We start from the raw sequence: 19,480 nt of genomic DNA on the forward strand, positions 1-19,480 counted from the left end.
TTTGTCGAGTCACCAAAACACATTTTACTCCTGGTACTTTTTCCAGAAATAATCATATAACTCAAGGTAATTTACAATTCATGGGGTTTATAATATATTTGTAAACGGCAAGTGAAAACTTCAAATATATAGAACATATGTAGGTCCAAAATCTCTTATCTACAATTTCAAAATCCCATAAATGTCAAGTTTTTGGTACACTTCAACAAAGTCATTTTAAGGCAAATACTGGCCTACACTATGAGTTGCTTTAGTCTTTATTTACTCCTCTTAGTGAGAATATTAATAATTTTGCAGCATATTATGTCTGAGTACACATTCCCCTGGGAGATGTAATTCCTATATATTTAAATTACATTTCTATAACTTGAAAAATTCATAAACCCATTTAACCTCACAGGTTCTAGATAAAAGTTGTGACTCTGGCCAGGCACGGTGGCTCACACCAGTAATCCCAGCACTTTGGGAGGCCAAGGCCGGTGGATCACGAAGTCAGGAGTTCAAGACCAGCCTGGCCAACATGTGAAACCCTGTCTCTACTAAAAATACAAAAATTAGCCGCCTGTAATCCCAGCTACTTGGGAGGCCGAGGCAGGAGAACTGCTTGAGCCAGGCAGTGGGGGCCAGGGGTTGCAGTGAGCCGAGATCGCGCCACTGCACTCCAGCCTAGGCAACAGAGCAAGACACCATCTCAAACGAACAACAAAGAAACTGATTACAGGTGTGCAACATCATGCCTCCTACCACATATGATCTTTTAACAGTAAACATTATAGTTCTCAGAACATCTGATTGTTCCAAGACATATTCTTCAGGTAAGACCTAAGCTGCACTGCTGTGAAGACAAAAATTACACTAATACATTACTAGAGTCAATGAACAGGCATTAATCTCTCTTGTGACAGGGCCGGGCGCAGTGGCTCACGCCCGTAATCCCTGCACTTTGGGAGGCCGAGGCAGGCGGATCATGAGGTCAAGAGATCAAGACCATCCTGGCTAACATGGTGAAACCCCGTCTCTACTAAAATACAAAAATTAGCTGGGCATGATGGCGTGCGCCTGTAGTCCCAGCTACTTGGGAGGCTGAGGCAGGAGAATTGCTTGAACCCAGGAGGCAGAGGTTGCAGTAAGCCGAGACTGTGCCACTGTACTCCACCCTAGCACCTGGCAACAGAGCAAGACTCTGTCTCAAAAAAAAAAAATACAAAAATACAAGAATTAGCTGGGTGTGGTGGTGGGGGCCTGTAATCCCAGCTATTCAGGAGACTGAGGCAGAGAACTGCTTGAACCTGGGAGGCAGAGGTGGCAGTGAGCTGAGATCACGCCGCTGAACTCCACCTGAGTGGCAAAGCGAGACTCTGTCTCCAAAAAAAAAAAAGGATGGACTGTGCTACATAATTCCCCTTTTATGAGCAATATCCATCTTGCAGGTGATCACTCAGCCTAAAATACTGACTGCCAGTTTTCACCTATGAAAGTCACCCATTTGGCTGGGCATAGTGGTTCACACCTGTAATCCCAGCACTTTGGGATGATGGGGCAGGAGAATCACTTGAGCTCAGGATTTTGAGACCAGCCTGGGCAACACAGTAAGACCGCACCTCTACAAAAAGTTAGCCTGGCATGGTGGCACGCATCTGTAGTCCTAACTACTCTGAAGATTGAGACAGAAGGTTCACTTGAGCACAGGGTTTGAGGTTACAGTAAGCTACGATCGTACAAATGCACTCCAACCTGGGCAACAGAGTAAGACCCTGTCTCTCATAAAAAAAAATAATAAATTTATTTATTTATTTATTTATTTATTTATTTATTTTTTCTTGAGATGAAGTCTCACTGTTGCCAGGCTGGAGTGCAGTGGTGCGATCTCGGCTTACTGCAACCTCCGCCTCCTAGGTTCAAGCAATTCTCCTGCCTCAGTCTGCCAAGTAGCTGGGACCATAGGCATGCGCCACCACACCCAGCTAATTTTTGTATGTTTAGTAGAGATGGGGTTTCACCATGTTGGCCAGTATGGTCTCAATCGCTTGACCTCACGACCCACCCGCCTTGGCCTCCCAAAGTGCTGGAATTACAAGCGTGAGCCACCATGCCCAGCCATAAAAAAATTTTTAAGTCACTGTTACTACTGAGATTCACATACGACTTTTTTTTTTTTAAAGGAGACAAGGTCTTGCTAAGTTGCCCAGGCTGACCTCAAATTCCTGGGCTCAAGCAATTCTGCCATCTCAGACTCCCAAGTAGCTAGGACTACAGATGTACAACATCGTGCCTGGCTACCACATATGATCTTTTAACGGTAAACGTTATAGTTCTCAGAACATCTGATTGTTCCAAGACATATTCTTCAGATAAGCCCTAAGCTGCACTGCTGCTGTGAAACCTCCACTACCCTTTAATGCTCCACACCTGAGGGGAAATCAGAGCTGCTCTTCACAAACATCATAAATAATAATCTATTCCATGCATATGTGGGACCTACTGACTGTCAAGCACTGGTGGAAACAAGAAGGAACAAGATAAGGCTCCTGCTGTCATTCCTCTCTAGTGAGAGAAGTAAGTTACACAAAACCACTGAGAAAAATATCATCCAATACCAGTGACAGATTCAATCCAATCAGTGACCAGTGATAGATCAGTGATAGATCCAACTGAAAAATCCAGTGATAGAAATATCCAATCAGTGATAGATCCAAACAAGGATGTGATAGAAAACAACTACCAGGTGATTTTAGATTTGAAGGTGACACAAGGACTCAGAAAGGTGAAACTGAAGTCAAGAACTAAACCCTAGAAGACAAGTAAAGATCAGAGGGAAGACCAGTGCAAAGACTCTGACACAGAAAGAAGTTTGTATTGGTCAAAGACAAGAGAAAAGCTCAGTGTGGTTACAGTAAAATACAGCAGGTGGAGAGCAGTACCGAATAAGATCAAACAGCCAAGGATCAGCTCATGCACGGGTTTGTAAGATGAAACAAGAAGTTGAGAATTTCTTCCAAGTGAAGATGAAGGCACTAAGAGGGTTTTAGACATGGGAGTAACATGATCTGACTGACATTTTCAAAAGTTCATCCTACTTGTCACATAGAGATGTAATAACAGGTAATCCAATCCTTTCACTAAAAACAACAACAACAACAAAAAAAAAAACACATACACACACACACAACTTAATAGAATGCCAAGAAAAGATTGTATTTGCCGAAAGGTGTTTTTAGTTTTATTTTTAAGCACTGTCCTGAATGATTTCCCAGGTGTATCAGTGTCTTCAGTCTGCCAATTCTAATAGCTACTACAATCAGCACATTTCAGAACTTCCTCTTTAGACCCTATATGTTAATATAATTTTTACTGTGCTGACAAATTTGACAATTAGAAAGTCAAAGAATACTAAAGAAACTGGAGTTTGAACTGCTGCTATTTAAATATTAAGACATCTCCTTTACTAAACATATCAATACTTAATGAAAGCACAGTTCATGAAACAAGACAGCTGACATTACTATCTTGAGAGTTAAAAAGCATCTCTAGCCTGTAAATTCTACCTTGAGTTCCCAAAGAAAGCATGTATGAGGCATATGCAAAAAATAAATATAACCAACAAAAGTGAGATATACAATAATAATAATATATCTACTCTTAGGTTTCCACAAATTCAAGATTGATGTTTTTAAAACAAAAGAAATAATTAACTCTCTGAGAAATAATACTTCTGAGTTTGCTCTCAAATTATAGAACAAATTATTTCTGGACTTAATACCATATTCTTTCAAGCACAAAATTTATTTTGTGGATAATTTTCCTCTGCGGAAGCAATATGAAGAAGCTATCTAGTGAATGCAAAATTTTTATTCCATGGTAAACTGCTAAAATTATGCCCTCAAAACTATGACATGTTCTTACTTGAAGATCTCTTTAACTGAAATTCTAAACTCTGTGAAGACTCATGCTCTACTCTCTTCCATTTAAAATTCTGCAAAATAGGTCACCTAAAGATTATCTTTATTTTTAAACCACTTATTATTATATATAGTTCTAAAAATATTGGCCAAAACCTTGAGTTGTTGGCATTTCACCTTTCCCCACTTTTACTATAGTAAGATTTAAAGGAAATGACTGAAATTGGTACTGTAAAATATGACTAGGAGCATATTCTCAAAAGTTTAATCTACAGTTCAGACCATAGAACAGATGTCAAAGAGAAAGCTCTTCTGCATCTATTCATGGGTTTCAACAAAATAGCTGTTACAGGACTCCATTCTCAAAGCAAAACAGAAAATTAAAGAAACCACTAATTTGGACAATTTCTCTGGGAAGTCCTAAGTTTTACTCTGAAGCTATGAATGTAAAATTTTACATACAGCAAGCTTATTAAATCCTATTAGGCTCAAACATAAACATTCCACCACCATGAAGAACATAAATAGCAAGTTTAATAATTACATAAAATATATTCAGGGCAATTGCTGCAACACTCACTTTATATATCACAGGCATTCAGAAGAACTGGAACATGCATCCTCATCGCCCGTGTGTGGACAAATATCCACAAAGAACCACAGCTAAGACTAAAGCTGCTTGTTATTTGAAGGCATCAACAGAGGCTTCTGGAAATTTTAATTGTGGTTTCTTAAAACAAGTTTTAAGTAGCATATGATGCAGAGATCTAACAAAGACCCTTCCTAACCCAAGGCCATATGCAAGTCAAGAAACTCACCTGTGTTATACTCCTTCAGCTGCAAGTTCTTTACAGGCATACCATCAGGAGTCCGAAAAGCGTTAAGAATCTGTAAAAATATGGCATTTACACTAATGATACAAATCATAATCAAACACTGAATGTTACATTTTTCCCTAAAGGTTTTCATCATACATCATTTAAAGCCATGATTATTGTGTAAAAGGAAAGTTAACGATAAACACTTAAGGCATTCAAAAAATGTTTAATGAGGCCGGGCACAGTGGCTCATGCCTGTAATCCCAGCACTTTGGGAGGCCAAGGCAGGCAGATCACCTGAGGTCAGGAGTTTGAGACCAGCCTGACCAACATGGAGAAACCCTGTCTCTACTAAAAATACAAAATTAGCCGGACGTGGTGGCGCATGCCTGTAATCCCAGCTACTCAGAAGGCTCAGGAGAATCACTTGAACCCAGGAGGCGGAGGTTGTGGTGAACCGAGATCACACCATTGCGCACTCCAGCCTGGGCAACAAGAGCAAAACTCCGTCTCAACAAAAGGAAAAAAGAATGAGTAAAACGTAATTATTCAAAAATTGGCGGAATGCAGTGGCTCATACCTATAATTCCAGCACTTCAGAAGGCCAAGGTGGGAGGATCGCTTAAAGCCACATGTTTAAGATAAGCCTGGACAACATAGTGAGACCCTATCTCTTAAAAAAAAAATTTTTTTTTTTTTTCTTAATTATCCGGGAGAGGCCAGGTGCAGCAGCTCACACCTGTACTCCCAACACTTTGAGGGGCCAAGGAGGGTGGATCACCTGAGGTCAGGAGTTCAGGACCAGCCTGCCCAATATGGTGAAACCCCATCTCTACTAAAAATACAAAAATTAGCCAGGTGTGGTGGTGCACCTGTAATCCCAGCTACTTGTGAAGCTGAGGTGGGAGAACTGCTGGGAGGCAAAGGCTTCAGTGAGCAAGATCGCGCCACTGCACTACAGCCTAGGTAACAGAGCGAGACCCCATCTCCAAAAATAATAATAATAATTACCCAGGTGACCAGGCACAGTGGCTCACACCTGTAATCCCAGCACTTTGGGAAGCCAAGGCAAGTGGATCACCTGAGGTCAGGAGTTTGAGACCAGCCTGGCTAACATGGAGAAACCCCATTTCTACTAAAAATACAAAAATTAGGATGGGTACAGTGGCTCACGCCTGTAATCTCAACACTTCGGGAGGCCAAGGCAGGTGGATCACCTGAGGTCGAGAGTTTGAGACCTGCCTAACCAACGTGGAGAAACCCTGTCTCTACTAAAAATACAAAATTAGCTGGGCATGGTGGCGCATGACAGTAATCTCAGCTACTCGGGAGGCTGAGGCAGAAGAATCACTTGAACCTGGAAGCCAGAGGTTGTGGCGAGCCTAGATCATGCCATTGCACTCCAGCCTCGGCAACAAGAGCAAAACTCCAACTCAAAAAAAAAAATTAGCTGCGTATAGTGGCACATGCCTGTAATCCCAGCTACTTGGAAGGCTGAGGCAGGAGAATCACTTGGAAGTAGAACGCTGGAGCTGCAGTGAGCTGAGATCATGCCACTATACTCCAGCCTGGGCAACAGAGCGAGACGCTGCCTTTAAAAGATTTTTTAAAAATTAAAAAAAAAAAAAAAAAAAAAAAAAAAAAAGGCCGGGCACACAGTGGCTCATGCCTGTAATCCCAGACTTTGGGAGGCTAAGGCGGGCGGATCACGAGATCAGGAGATCAAGACTATCCTGGGCTAACTTGGTGAAACCCCATCTCTACTAAAAATACAAAATTAGCCGGGCGTGGTGGTGCGTGCCTGTAGTCCCAACTACTCAGGAGGCTGAGGCAGGAGAATTGCTTGAACCCAGAAGGTGGAGGTTGCAGTGAGCCGAGATCGCACCACTGCACTCCAAGCCTGGGCGACAGAGTGAGACTCAGCCTCAAAAAAAAATAAATAAATAAATAAATTTTTTTTTGACCAAGAGTGGTGGCTGACACCTATAGTCCCAGTTACTCGGGAGGAGGGTTTGAGCCCAGGAGTTTGAGGCTGTAGTGAGCCTTGATTGGGCCAATGCACTCCAGTCTGGAGTATCCTGTCTCTTTTTTTTTTTCCCTCAGGTATATAAAAAAAGCAAAAGAACATAACCTTCTCAGGTATATAAGAAAAGCAGAACATAACCTTAAAGGGCTCAAGCTCTCTGTACTCATATTGTGTACATTCCAAGCTCTCCTGCTTACTTGCTATGTAACCTTTTAGTGTCCAGTTTCTCATGTGTTAAACATAAAATGATGTACTGGGTTCATTACAGTCCAGGGCCACAGCACTTCCTCAGCACAGGCAGTTTGTTTCCCTATATTCAACTGTTCTCTCACTGCATTCAGGCCTGGACTCAAATGCCTCTTCCTCAGTAATGCCTCCCTAACTACACAATATAAAAATTAGCCCCATAAGCATGCACGCCTGTAGTCCCAGCTACTCAGGAGGCTGAGGTGAGCCATGACTGCACCACTGCGCTCCAGCCTGGGCAACAAAGTGAGACTCTGCCTCAACAAAATTTAAAAATGGGCTGTGGGCAGTGGCTCATGTCTAGAATCACAGCACTTTGGGAGGTGGATCACCTGAGGTCAGGAGTTTGAGACCAGCCTGACCAATATGGTGAAACCCTGTTTTTATCTAAAATACAAAAATTAGCCAGGCGTGGTGGCGTGTGCCTATAATCCCAGCTACTTGGGAGGCTGAGGCAGAATAATTGCTTGAACTCGGGAGGCAGAGGTTGTACTGAGCCGAGATCGTGCCACTAGACTCCAGCCGAGGTGACAGAGCAAGATTCCATCTCAAACAAACAAACAAACAAAGATGATGATAAAAATAAAACAGCCCCAATTCCAGTGACACTCTAAGCCTGTACTTTAGCTTTAGTTTTCTTTTTTGAGACCAGGTCTTGCTCTGTTGCCCAGATTGGAGTGCAGTGGTACAATCTTGGTTCACTAAAACCTCCGCCTCCTGGGTTCAAGCAATTCTCCTGCCTCAGCATCCTGAGTAGCTGGGATTACAGGCACATGCCACCACACCCAGCTTATTTTTTTTCTATTTTTAATAGAGACGAGGTTTCACCATGTTGGCTAGGCTGGTCTCAAACTCCTGACCTCAAGTGATCCGCCTGCTTTAGTCTCCCAAAGTGCTAAGATTACAGGTGTAAGCCACCATGCCCAGCCTATACTTTAGTTTTCTTCAGAGCACTTATTCACTGACGAAAATTATGTAATCTGTTTTTTGTTTGCTTTTTCTTTATCCATAGAGGCAGTGACTTTATAATATACACTGCTACATCACCCAGTATCTAGAACAATGCCTGGCATACAGTAATGCTTAATATTTAGAGTGAACAGATTATATATATGATAATTAAATGAACTAATGCTTATAAGTATCACACAATGCCTGGCACAGAGTAGAAATGTCGTAAGTTCGGCCCTAATTTAGTCAGCCAATCCTTTGATATTGGACAGTTAGGCAGTTTCTAGTTTTTACTATTGTAAATAAACTGCATCTTTATGTATGCATTCCAGAAATAATATGTTCTAAAGGATGTGATTGTGTCTAAAGAGAGCAATCATTTGTCATAATAATTTTTAACCTCACCTCAGTGAGTACATGCATAAATGGCAAAATCTGAATAAACTTTATGAATTATAACAGAGTCAATTTCCTGGTTTAGATACTATACCATAGTTATGCAAAATATTAACACTGAGGGAGGATGGGAGAAAAATACACAAGCCTTCTCAGCGCATTTCTTTGCATCTTGTGAACCTACAATTTTTCAAACTAAAAGGTTTTTAAATTTTTAACTGACATAGAGAAACAGGAAAGAACACATGCCTTACCTCTTCTTTTGTGGCATTTTCAGGCACCCCGCTTAATCGAATAAGCCTGCTGGGTTTCTCCTCACTTGGGCCGGTCCTATAATCTTGATCCTTAAATTCAGAATGAAAATTATTTCACAAGTAAATATACTTTACTGTTAAAAACACAATCAACATGAAATTTAACTACTCAGGATCAAAAATGATAATGACATATCATGTGAAGATATGAAAAATTACAATTGTCTCTATTGTTCTGAGTGCCAGAATGTGACTTCAAATCATTAGAATACAAATATGCTAAGACCAAGGCTCACTGAAATGAAAGAATCTTGAAAGTAAAGCAAAACATGACCAGAGACAACACTGAATATGACTTAAATAACCAGAAAGCCACACGAACATAGTCTCTAAACTATAATTTTCTCAGTCTGGCCAACATGGTGAAACCCTGTCTCTAGTAGAAACACAAAAATTAGCCGGTCGTGCTCCGCGTGCCTGTGGTCCCAGCTACTCTGGAAGCTGTGAAGGAAAAATCACTTGAACCTGGGAGGCAGGGGTTTCAGAGAGCCAAAATTGTGCCTCTGCACTCCAGCCTGGGAGACAGAGCAAGAACCCCAGTCTCCAAAGAAAAAACCAAAACTTCCCTGGTCTCAGAATGGGGTGTGGGCTAGCAGCACTTCATAGTTCTGGTGAGAGAAGATAACTACATAATGTAATTTTTTTAAATGTCCCTGAATGATGGTGACAGGATAGGAAAATCTTCATGTAGCAAAAGCTTCATTAGGTTTTCCCTAATGATTTATCAACTGGGTTTGTGAAACAAATGAAACAACTTCCTGCCTTTGTAAGTCAGAGGAAAGTTTCAGGGAGGTGTCTTACGTCGTACTCCACACTACAGAAGTTTCTGGCAGTGATATAGGTTACAAAGCTACAGTAAGCAAAACAATGTGGTACTGACATAAACCAATGGAATAGAATAGAGTACAGATCTTCTGTAGTTCACCAGAATGATAATTGGGTGTTTTAGAAACATGTGAGATGTGTCATTCTCAAACCTTGTTATGACATCAGCACTACCCATCTAACCTGAAGAAAAGAAAAAGAAAAAAAAAAAAAAAACAGATATAAACTCTCACAAATATGATGTACTGATTTTTGACAAAAGGTACCAGTCATTGGGGAAAGGACAGTCAACAAATGCTACTGGGAAAACTAGATAGTTACACGCAAAAGTGAAGTTGGACTTTTCTTTTATATTATACACAAAAATTAACTCAAAATAGATTAAAGAAGAGGAGCTAAAAACAGTAATGCCCTTAGAAGAAAACATAAGAGAAAGATCTTCATGATGCTGAATTTAGCAAGGACTGAAAAGTAGAGGCAACAAAAGAAGAAAATTGATAAACTGGAATTCATAAAAATTAAAAACTTTTGGCCAGGCGTGGTGGCTCACGCCTTAATCCCAGCACTTTGGGAAGCCAAGGCAGGCAGACTGCTTGAGCTCAGGAGTTTGAGACCAGCCTGGGCAACGTGGCGAGATCAATACAAAAAAAAATTAGCTGAGCGTGGTTGTGTGTGTCTGTAGTCTCAGCTACTTGGAAGGCTGAGGCAGGAGGATTGCTTGAGTCTGGGAGTCGTGGAGGCTGCAGAAGTGAGCCAAGACTGCAGCACTGTACTCCAACCCTGGGTGACTGAGGGAGACTCTGTCTTAAAAAAGAAAAAAAAAGTTAAAATTGTTGTGCACAGCACACAATAAAGAGAGTGAAATGATAACCAACAGAATTGGAGAAACTATTTGCAAATCATATATCTAATAAGGGATTAATATCCAGAATATGTAAAGAATTCCTACAACTCAACAGTAACAACAAAGTAACAATAAACAATTCAAAATTAGAAAAGGACTTGAATAAACATTTCTCTAAAGAAGAAATGCAGGCTTGGTGGAGTGGCTCATGCCTGTAATCCCACCACTTTGTGAAGCTGAAGTGGATGGATCACTTGAGCTCAGGAGTTCAAGACCAGCCTAGGTAACATGGCGAAACCCCATCTCTACAAAAAATATGAATATTAGCCAGGCATGGAGGCATGTGCCTGCAGTCGCAGCTACTAGGAAGACTGAGGTGGGAGGATCACTTGGGACCAGAGGAATGAGGCTGCAGTGAGCTGGGATCGTGCCACTGCCCTCCAGTCTCGGCAACAGAGCAAGACCCTGTCTCAAAAAAAAAAAAAAAAAAAAAAATTCAAATGATGACAAAAAAGAAGATATACAAATGGCCAATCAGCGTATGAAAAACTGCTCAACATCAATATTCCTTAGAAAATGCAACTCAAAATCACAATGAGATACCAATTCCTACCCATTAAAATGAATTTTATTAAAAAACAAAGAAAAGGAAAATAGCAAGTGTGGGTGAGCAAATGGAGAAACTGGCACTCTTGAGCATTACTGATGAAAATGTAAAATGGAGCAGCCACTTTGGAAAATCGTTGGGTGGTTCCTCAAAAAGTTGAGCATAGATTTACTGTATGTCCCAGCAATTCCTCTTCTAGGTATATATCCAAAGAATTAAAGTGGGATTCCAACAGATATCTGTATAGCCATGTTCATAACAGCATTATTTACAATAGTTAAAAGGTGAGAACAGCCCAAATGTTCATTGACGGATGAATAAACAAAATGTGGATATCCATAAAATACAGTATTATTCAGCTTGAAAAAAGAATAAAATTCTGACACATGCTATGACATGGATGAACCTTAAAAACATTACACTTCATTAAATACAAAAAGACACATATAGTAAGATTTCACTTATATGAAGCAGTTAGGACAGGCAAACTCATAGAAAGAAAGTAGAAGAGAGGTTGCCAGGGGCAGAGGGAAGGGGAAAATGGGAGTTATTTAATGGATAGAGAGTTTCTATGTAGAATGATGAAAAAGTTCTGGAAATGGATAGTGATGGTTGCACAACACTGTGAATGCATTTAATGTCACTCAACAGTACACTTAAAAATGGTTAAAATGGGCCGGGTATTTTGGCTCACCCCTGTAATCCCAGCACTTTGGGAGGCCAAGGCGGGTGGATCACTTGAGGTCAGGAGTTTGAGATCAGCCTGGCCAACATGGTGAAACCCTGTCTCTTCTAAAAATACAAAAATTAGCCGGTGTGGTGGCGCATGCCTGTAGTCCCAGCTACTCAGGAAGCTGAGGCAGGAAAATTGCTTAAACCCGGGAAGCAGAGGTTGCAGTGAGCAGAGATTGTGCCATTGCACTGCAGTCTGAGTCACAGAGACTCCGTCTCAAAAAAAAAAAAAAAAAAAAAAAAAAAAAATCACCAAATAACTTTTGTTTGTTTTGAGACAGAGTCTTGCTCTGTTGCCCAGGCTGCAGTGCAGTAACACAATCCTGGCCCATTGCAACCTCCGCCTCCCGGGTTCAAACAATTGTTCCTCAGCTTCCCGAGTAGCTGGCATTACCGGTGTGCACCACCACGCCCCGCTAATTTTTGTATTTTTAGTAGAGATGAAGTTTCACCACGTTGGCAAGGCTGGTCTCGAACTCCTGACCTCAAGTGATCTGCCTGTCTTGGCCTCCCAAAGTGCTGGGATTACAGGCATGAGCCACCGCACCCAGTCACCAAATAATTTTAAAAGTATGAGAACAGGCTTGCCTGCCACCATGTAAGACATGCCTTTGCTCCTCCTTGACCTTCTGCCATGATTATGAGGCCTCCCCAGCCATGTGGAACTTATATTCATTGGAAGAGACCTGCAAGGCTACCCTTGGCAGCTGGCAAGACTCCATTTTGATCATAGTGCAAAGAGAGCTCAGACTGAACCAGAAATTAGCCACAGTTTCACTGAGTCCTCAACCACTTAATTTACTGCCAGAGCTCTACTGTTGTGAAGAGAGAAGCAGCTTTGAGAGAAATGCTTTTAAACTGAAATAACCATGGCGTTCGAACAAAATAACATTGGTATTCTTATGTGACTCTTTTAGACTAAGTTAATGGTAGCAGAACTACTTTTTTTTGAGACAGAGTCTTGCTTTGTCACCCAGGCTGGAGTTCAGTGGCACGATCTCGGCTCACTGCAACCTCTGCCTCCCAGGTTCAAGTGATTCTCCTGCCTCAGTGTCCCAAGTAGCTGGGATTACAGGCATGCGCCACCACGCCTAGCTAATTTTTTTTTAGTAAAGATGGGGCTTTACCATGTTGGCCAGGCTGGTCTTGAACTCCTGGCCTCATGATCCACCTGCCTTGGCTTCCCAAAGTGCTGGGATAACAGGTGTGAACCACCGTGCCCTGCTGAACTACTTTTAAGTGTGTATACCGATGGCTGTAATCCTAATATACTTACACGTTGCAAATTCTTTTCAGATTAAGTTGGTCATCCTAGAACAGGAGGTCAAGATTTAGCCTTAAGAGAACTTGTTTTTTAGCCCCACTACTAGTCTTATTGCTGATGCCGGCAAACCATCTTACATTTAGGCCAACGGTTATACGTAGGATCAGGTAAGAAGATCACTGCATCTGCTCAGTAAGTGCATCACCATTGGGAAAAAATTTTTTTAAAAAAAGGACCTGGGGGACACAGCCAATGAGGAAAAAGACTGGCACTAGAGACCCTAAATGGGCTCTGAATGGAGAAACCCAGGTATAGCATAGGGCTGTGGTGAGATGTGGGACTGGTTAAAAGGATTAAGTGAACGTCTGTATACAGGAGTTAACACCCCTATCTTGGCAAGAAGAAAGCCTGACAACTAGGCATCAGCTTCTCAGGTAGAAAGCTAAAGGGTCTTCTCTAAGGAGAGGAAAGGATCCCAAAGAAAAGAACCTTACATTTTGGCTTCTAGGAACCCCTGCCCACCCGCAGTTCCCCAGCACACTAGTTGGCTACCTTCTTATTCACCCCAAAGTAACACCTATCAATTAATAAACTTCTCCCAAGAAAAAGTATAATGAGAAGAAGGTTAAAGGATATAGATGATACAAGAGTGTCCCCAAGTTAATGACTAAGTGACAGACGTAACTGAGTGACAGGTACACAACGGCTTATTGCTCTCTACTTGCACATACATTTGAATCTTACTGTAATAAATATTAAAAAAAAAAAACCAACCCTTCACAATGTGCAAAGCTTTTAAAGAATTTATCCACTTACAGATTTTAGCAAAAATGAGTACAGAGGAGGAGGAGGCAGGGAAAGGCAGGGCTCAGAGGGATTCAACAGCATAAAAAATTAAAAAAAAAAAATGAGAACAAAGATTTGGCTACAAGAATATGATCACAACAATGTTTAGAACAGGAAAGAAATGCAGTACATATTCTATAGTAAAATATGAGACAAAGAGCAGAAACCATTAAAAACAAACGAGGCCGGGAGATGAAAGAAAAGGAATTGAGTATTTTGCATGTGGACATTAGGAGATCTTCAAAATCCAAAAGCTATTTCAGATTTTGAAATTACAAATGATTGAAAACCACCATGGCACCTGTAAACCTATGTAACAAACCTGCACAAGCTATACATGTACCCCAGAACTTAAAGAGTATAATAAAAAAATTATAGAAAAAGAAACTACACGTGAAAATGCCGTTGAAGTGTTGTACCAGTTTAAATGGCTAGGAAACTAAATATCAATCTCTATAACCCATCTAGACAAAAGCACTTTTCTTTTTAAAAGAGGAAGATGTTTTGGGGACCAAAAGTGAGAAAATCTCTGTGAACGATCCCTAGCCATGACTGGCTCATGCTCAGAACTCTGAACGATCCCTAGCCACGACTGGCTCATGCTCAGAACTCTGAATGACCCCCAGCCGTGATTGGCCCCTGCTTTGCTCTGATGTCATGAAAAGCCTTTGTGATGGAATCACAGGGCCTATATAAGGGCCTGGCTGGGTCATGGTTTTTGGTCTGAGATATCCCTGGAAGCTTGTTTGGTGACCTGTGGATTCAGACCAGCGATTGCCGAGTGGTGTGGTGTGTGTGCGTGTGTGTGCGTGTGCGTGTGCGTGTGCGTGTTTTATCTGTGTTTCTGTGTGTGGGGGGGGTTGGGTGTGGGGGGGTTTGGGGTGGGGGAGGGTTTCTGTGGGAGGGGGGTTGGTGTTTTTCTAGTTAGCGTTGTTAGTGTAGTTAGTATAGTCACTATCGTTGCTTAGTATTTTAGCGTACTTTGGTATAGTCAGTATTGTTGCTTAATATTTTAGCATAGTTAGTATAGTTAGTATTGTTGCTTAGTAGTTAGTCGTGTAGTTAGTGTAGAGAGGCATCAGGCACCATGGGGCAGACACTGGCCCACGCCCCACCTGACCAGGGGCTACAGTGTTACCAAACGCTGGAACTCATTGGCCGTGGTGCCTTCAGCGAGGTGAAGCTGGCCCGCCACTTGCTGTCTGGGACCCAGGTGGCCGTGAAAACCACCCACAAAACTGGCGCCCGTGTCGCCATTAGCCAGACAGAGCTGACGATTTTAAAGTCTGTGCACCACGCCAATATCGTAGAACTATTTCAGATCATCGACACCACAGATGCATGCCATTTAATATTGGAGTATACCTCAGGAGGAGACCTGCACCAGTGGCTGTACCGCAACCACGTGACAGAGGAGGAGGCCCGGGCAAAGTTCCAGCAGATGCTGTCGGCCATGGAGTACTGCCACGCGAGAAGAATAGCACACAGGGACCTGAAGCCGGAAAACATCCTGTTGGATGGTGAAGGAAATATAAAAATTGCCGATTTCGGATTGGCAACAACTTACGATGAGGGGCAGTGGCTGACAACACGTTGTGGCACCTTCCTCTACATGGCCCCAGAAGTCATCCTGGGCCAGGGCTACCAATGCCCCGCCATGGATGTTTGGAGCCTAGGCGTCACTTTGTACGAGATGGTGTCGAGGGATCTACCCTTCTTCTCAAAGAGTCGTATGGTCCTCCAAGAAAAAATTCGATCTGGAAGGTACATCTGCCCCTCTTCCTTCTCAAAAGGCCTGGAAAGTCTAATGAAAAAACTGTTAATGACAGATCCCAGGGAGCGGCCCACAGTACAGCAAGTTCTCAGGGACTCGTGGGTCAACAACGGCCAGCAGTTGCCTCTGACAACTCATGAAAAGCAAATCCTGGAACACCCAAATGCTGAAACGATCCAGGTCTTGGTGGCCATGGGATTCAGGGCTAAGACAGTCACCAAGGCAATTAAAGAAAACTTGTATAATTATCCCATGGCCACCTACCTTTTTGCTGACAGAATAAGAAAGCGAGTCGATGACAGAAGAAGAAAGCGAGTCGATAACAGACTACGGTCCCTTGCTCCTGGGGATCCCACCTGTTCTCCATCCACTCAAGTTTCCAGTTCACCTGCCGGCCCGCAAGTTTCCAGTTCACCTGCCGGCCCGCAAGTTTCCAGTTCACCTGCCGGCCTGCAAGTTTCCAGTTCACCTGCCGGCCTGAAGAGGAAGACAGAGAGTTTTAATCCAGACCCCCAGCATGCCCCCATGGCCTCCCCGACCATCAAGAGATCCATCAGCAATTGTGGAGATTTAGAAACCTCGGCTCAGCAAGCCCTCCAGCGTGACCCCGTGGCCTCCTCCATTGCGAGCTCCAACGGCAGTGGTGGGGATGCAGAAACCTCGGCTCAGCAAGCCCTCCAGCGTGACCCCGTGGCCTCCTCCATTGCGAGCTCCAACGGCAGTGGTGGGGATGCAGAAACCTCGGCTCAGCAAGCCCTCCAGCGTGACCCCGTGGCCTCCTCCATTGCGAGCTCCAACGGCAGTGGTGGGGATGCAGAAACCTCGGCTCAGCAAGCCCTCCAGCGTGACCCCGTGGCCGCCTCCATTGCGAGCTCCAACGGCAGTGGTGGGGATTCAGAAACCTCGGCTCAGCAAGCCCTCCAGCGTGACCCCGTGGCCTCCTCCATTGCGAGCTCCAACGGCAGTGGTGGGGATTCAGAAACCTCGGCTCAGCAAGCCCGCCAGCGTGACCGCGTGGCCTCCTCCATCGGGAGCTCCATTGGCAGTGGTGGAGATTTACAAACCTGGGCGCAGCAAGCCCTCCAGCGTGACCTCGTGGCCGCAGCCTCCATCAAGTGCTCCAAGGGCAGTGAAGATTTAGAAACTTTGGCTCAACAATCCTTCCAGCACGACCTCATGGCCGCCTCCTCCACCCAGACCACCACCCAGAGAACCCTGGCTCAACAATCATCACACGAAGCCAGCGTCCTCCAAGCTAGGCAGCCCGAGGCTGTGTTGGCCCAGCCAACAAGAAGCCGGGGCTGCCGCAGAGCTGCCAGGCGATGCATTTCAATACTAATGAGATGCTTCTGCCTGTGCCCACCCAAGAGAAGAAGCCGCTCAACATAGTTGGGCGGCTGATAAAATCAGGTAGGTGGGGCGGTGAAGCCACACTTCTTGCATTTTACTATATTTATTCTGTCATTATTAGTATTGTTTTAATTGGCAAATCGTGCTGCTTGTACATTCATGGGGTGCAGTGTGAGGATTAGATAGCTGTGTGCACCGTGGAATGAGGAAATCCCACTACTCAGCATCTCCACCACCTCAGAGAGACCAATTCCACGTGATGCCCCAGAAGTGTTGATCTGAACCAGTTGACCCCACTGAAGTAGCCAGTAGATGGATGGTGACCCGGGGCCGGAGAGTGGCAGAGGGAGGGAATGGAGGGTGTCGGTCAAAGGACCAAAGTCTAGACAGGAGGAAGAGGTTTTGGCTCTCGTGCACAGCGGGGTAACCAGAGTCGATAAGAACGTATTGCATTTTGCAAAACAGGTCCATGTCAAATGTCTCTGCGTTTAGACTGGAGAGGACGAAGGCCCTGAGGTCCAGGAACATTGAAACCTGACAGTGGATGCCAACGGCTGTGGGGAGGAGTCAGGTGAGACGCCCATGTTGGAGCAACGTCGGAGCCTGCAGCACTTCTCCGCTGCCCTATTTTAATCTTTGTTAATAAAGACTGTTCCTCATAGATGACCATTTCTTCCTTCTTGCAAATCTTGTAGTAGCGCTGGAAAGGTGGCAGGTGGGTTGCAGACACTCTGCTGCTTTGCACCCTCCCTGCACGGGACCCGGGCTAAGAGAAGGGCACGGCGTGAGGCAAAGGAAAAGGCAGATTTACTAGCAGCTGCCTTAGTTGAAAGAAAAGCTGGGATAATGAAAGGATGTGGAGGAGGACGTGGAAGAGGGCAAGAAAAAAATATAGCTAAACCAGAGTCTAAAACCCGGCCCAGACTGGAGAGAGATCAATGTGCAGTGTGGAAAAAGAAAGGGCATTGAAAGTATGCATGCCCCAAAGGAACGGTCTATAAAGATCATGGGGTTTATCCCCATGCAATACCTAGTGGTGGGATATTATCCAAACTGGTGGATCACTGTCTTACACTATTACCATTGGGGCTATAGGAATAGCAGGTAAAAACAAACCAAAACAAACCCTTTTGCCAGTCAAAATATGTCACTGGAAGGCAAGAGGTGCAGCACAAGTTCTGATATCTTCCCAGCTGCCCTGTTCCTTTGTTGGGGAGGAATCTGCTCCAAAAACTACAAGTACAAATTTCTTTTAAGCCTAAAGATAACATGACTTTAGGTTTTAAGTAACCAAAGGCTATGGTATTAGCCTTCACAGTACCACAAGCTGAGTGGCAATTCTTTGCTAGGGATATGAAGGGACCTATAAAGCAAACTTGGGGCCAATGAAGGAAGTTATATTCAGAATTAATTAGTAAATTCCCAGAGGTACGGGCTGAAAACAATCCACCTGAGCTAGCCATGAGAACTAACAGTGGGAGTCAGCCCAGTCCGGCTACACCAGTATCCCATACCACAGGAGGCTGTTTTAGGCACAGCAAAGCATCCAGAGTGGCTAATAAACGTGGCATTTTGGAGCCACGCCAGTCACCCTGGAACATCCCACCCTTGTCAAAGAAACGGCTGCCTAGTAATAAATTGTACCATACCTGTGATAATTACAGGCCAGGGAGGAACCTACGAGCTGTAAACCAAGCAACAGTAACTATTCACCCAGTAGTTCCAAACCCATACACTCTCCTCTCCCTAATTCCCTCCAATGCAGTATTGTTGACTGTTTTAAACGAAAAGAATGTTTTCTTCCGCCTTCGCCCCCATGCCAGTCAGCCGATCCATCTTTGCCCTTCAATGGGAAAATCTCCAGTATACTTGGACCAAGCTTCCCCAAAGGTTCAAAAACTCCCCCACAATTTTCAGTGAGGCCCTAGCATCAGACCTTAATGCTTACACCCCACCAGATAAAAACTGTGTCCTTCGGCAGTATGGAAATGACCTTCTCCTAGCAGCATCCGCTATCGAAAATTGCCATGAAGGAACCCCAAACCTCCACCTTCTGTGGAAGGCAAGGTATAAAGCATATAAAAAGAAGAAAAAAAAAAAAAGCCCAGATTTCCTGCGAAGGAGTCACACACTTGGGGTTTGTCATAAGCCACAGACAGACAGCGTGTGTTAGGCAGTGCATGCAAGGAAGCTGTCTGTAGAATTCCCACCCCAACCTCCCAGCAACAAGTCACAGGGTTCTTAGGGGCAACAGGGTTCTGCCATATTTAAATCCCAAATTTCTCACTAATGGCAAGATAATCATATAAATCCACAAAAGCGGGGGAAAAGAAAACCCTTTATCTGGGGGCCTGAGCAACAAAAAGCATTTAATACAATCAAGAAGGCTCTAGTTGAGGCACCTGCTTTAGGACTGCCAGACATAACTAAACTCGTTCTCCTGTATGTTCATGAGCAGAAGGGAATGGCCATCAGAGTTTTAACCCAATCTTGGAATCATGGCATCACCCAATAGCCTGCCCATCAAAGCAACCGGACTCGGCGGCTCAGGACGGCCATCCTGTTTCAAGGATCTTGCTGCTACAAGT

At 43.7% G+C, this 19,480-nt stretch overlaps 1 protein-coding gene and 1 non-coding gene across 2 annotated transcripts in view; one reads left to right on the plus strand and one right to left on the minus strand.

Moving 5' to 3' along the window:
• Positions 1–19,480, minus strand: part of LOC105731885 (sterol regulatory element-binding protein cleavage-activating protein) — a 141,304-nt gene that overhangs the window by 93,329 nt on the left and 28,495 nt on the right. Inside the window, exons 3-6 of the mRNA XM_064366966.1 lie at positions 16,121–17,658; positions 15,134–16,019; positions 8,591–8,680; positions 4,718–4,787 (exon numbers count right to left, since the gene is read on the minus strand). The gene's annotated coding sequence lies outside the window, so the exon portion shown is untranslated. The remainder of the gene's footprint in view (positions 1–4,717; positions 4,788–8,590; positions 8,681–15,133; positions 16,020–16,120; positions 17,659–19,480) is intronic.
• On the plus strand, positions 9,560–9,659 carry LOC135270870 (small nucleolar RNA U13). The gene has a single exon (XR_010339030.1). It is a non-coding gene; the product is annotated as a small nucleolar RNA U13 (small nucleolar RNA).

Source organism: Aotus nancymaae, unplaced genomic scaffold, assembly GCF_030222135.1.
Source record: "Aotus nancymaae isolate 86718 unplaced genomic scaffold, 86718_ANA_hifiasm-v0.15.2.pri h1tg000067l, whole genome shotgun sequence".
NCBI classification, from domain to species: domain Eukaryota; kingdom Metazoa; phylum Chordata; class Mammalia; order Primates; family Aotidae; genus Aotus; species Aotus nancymaae.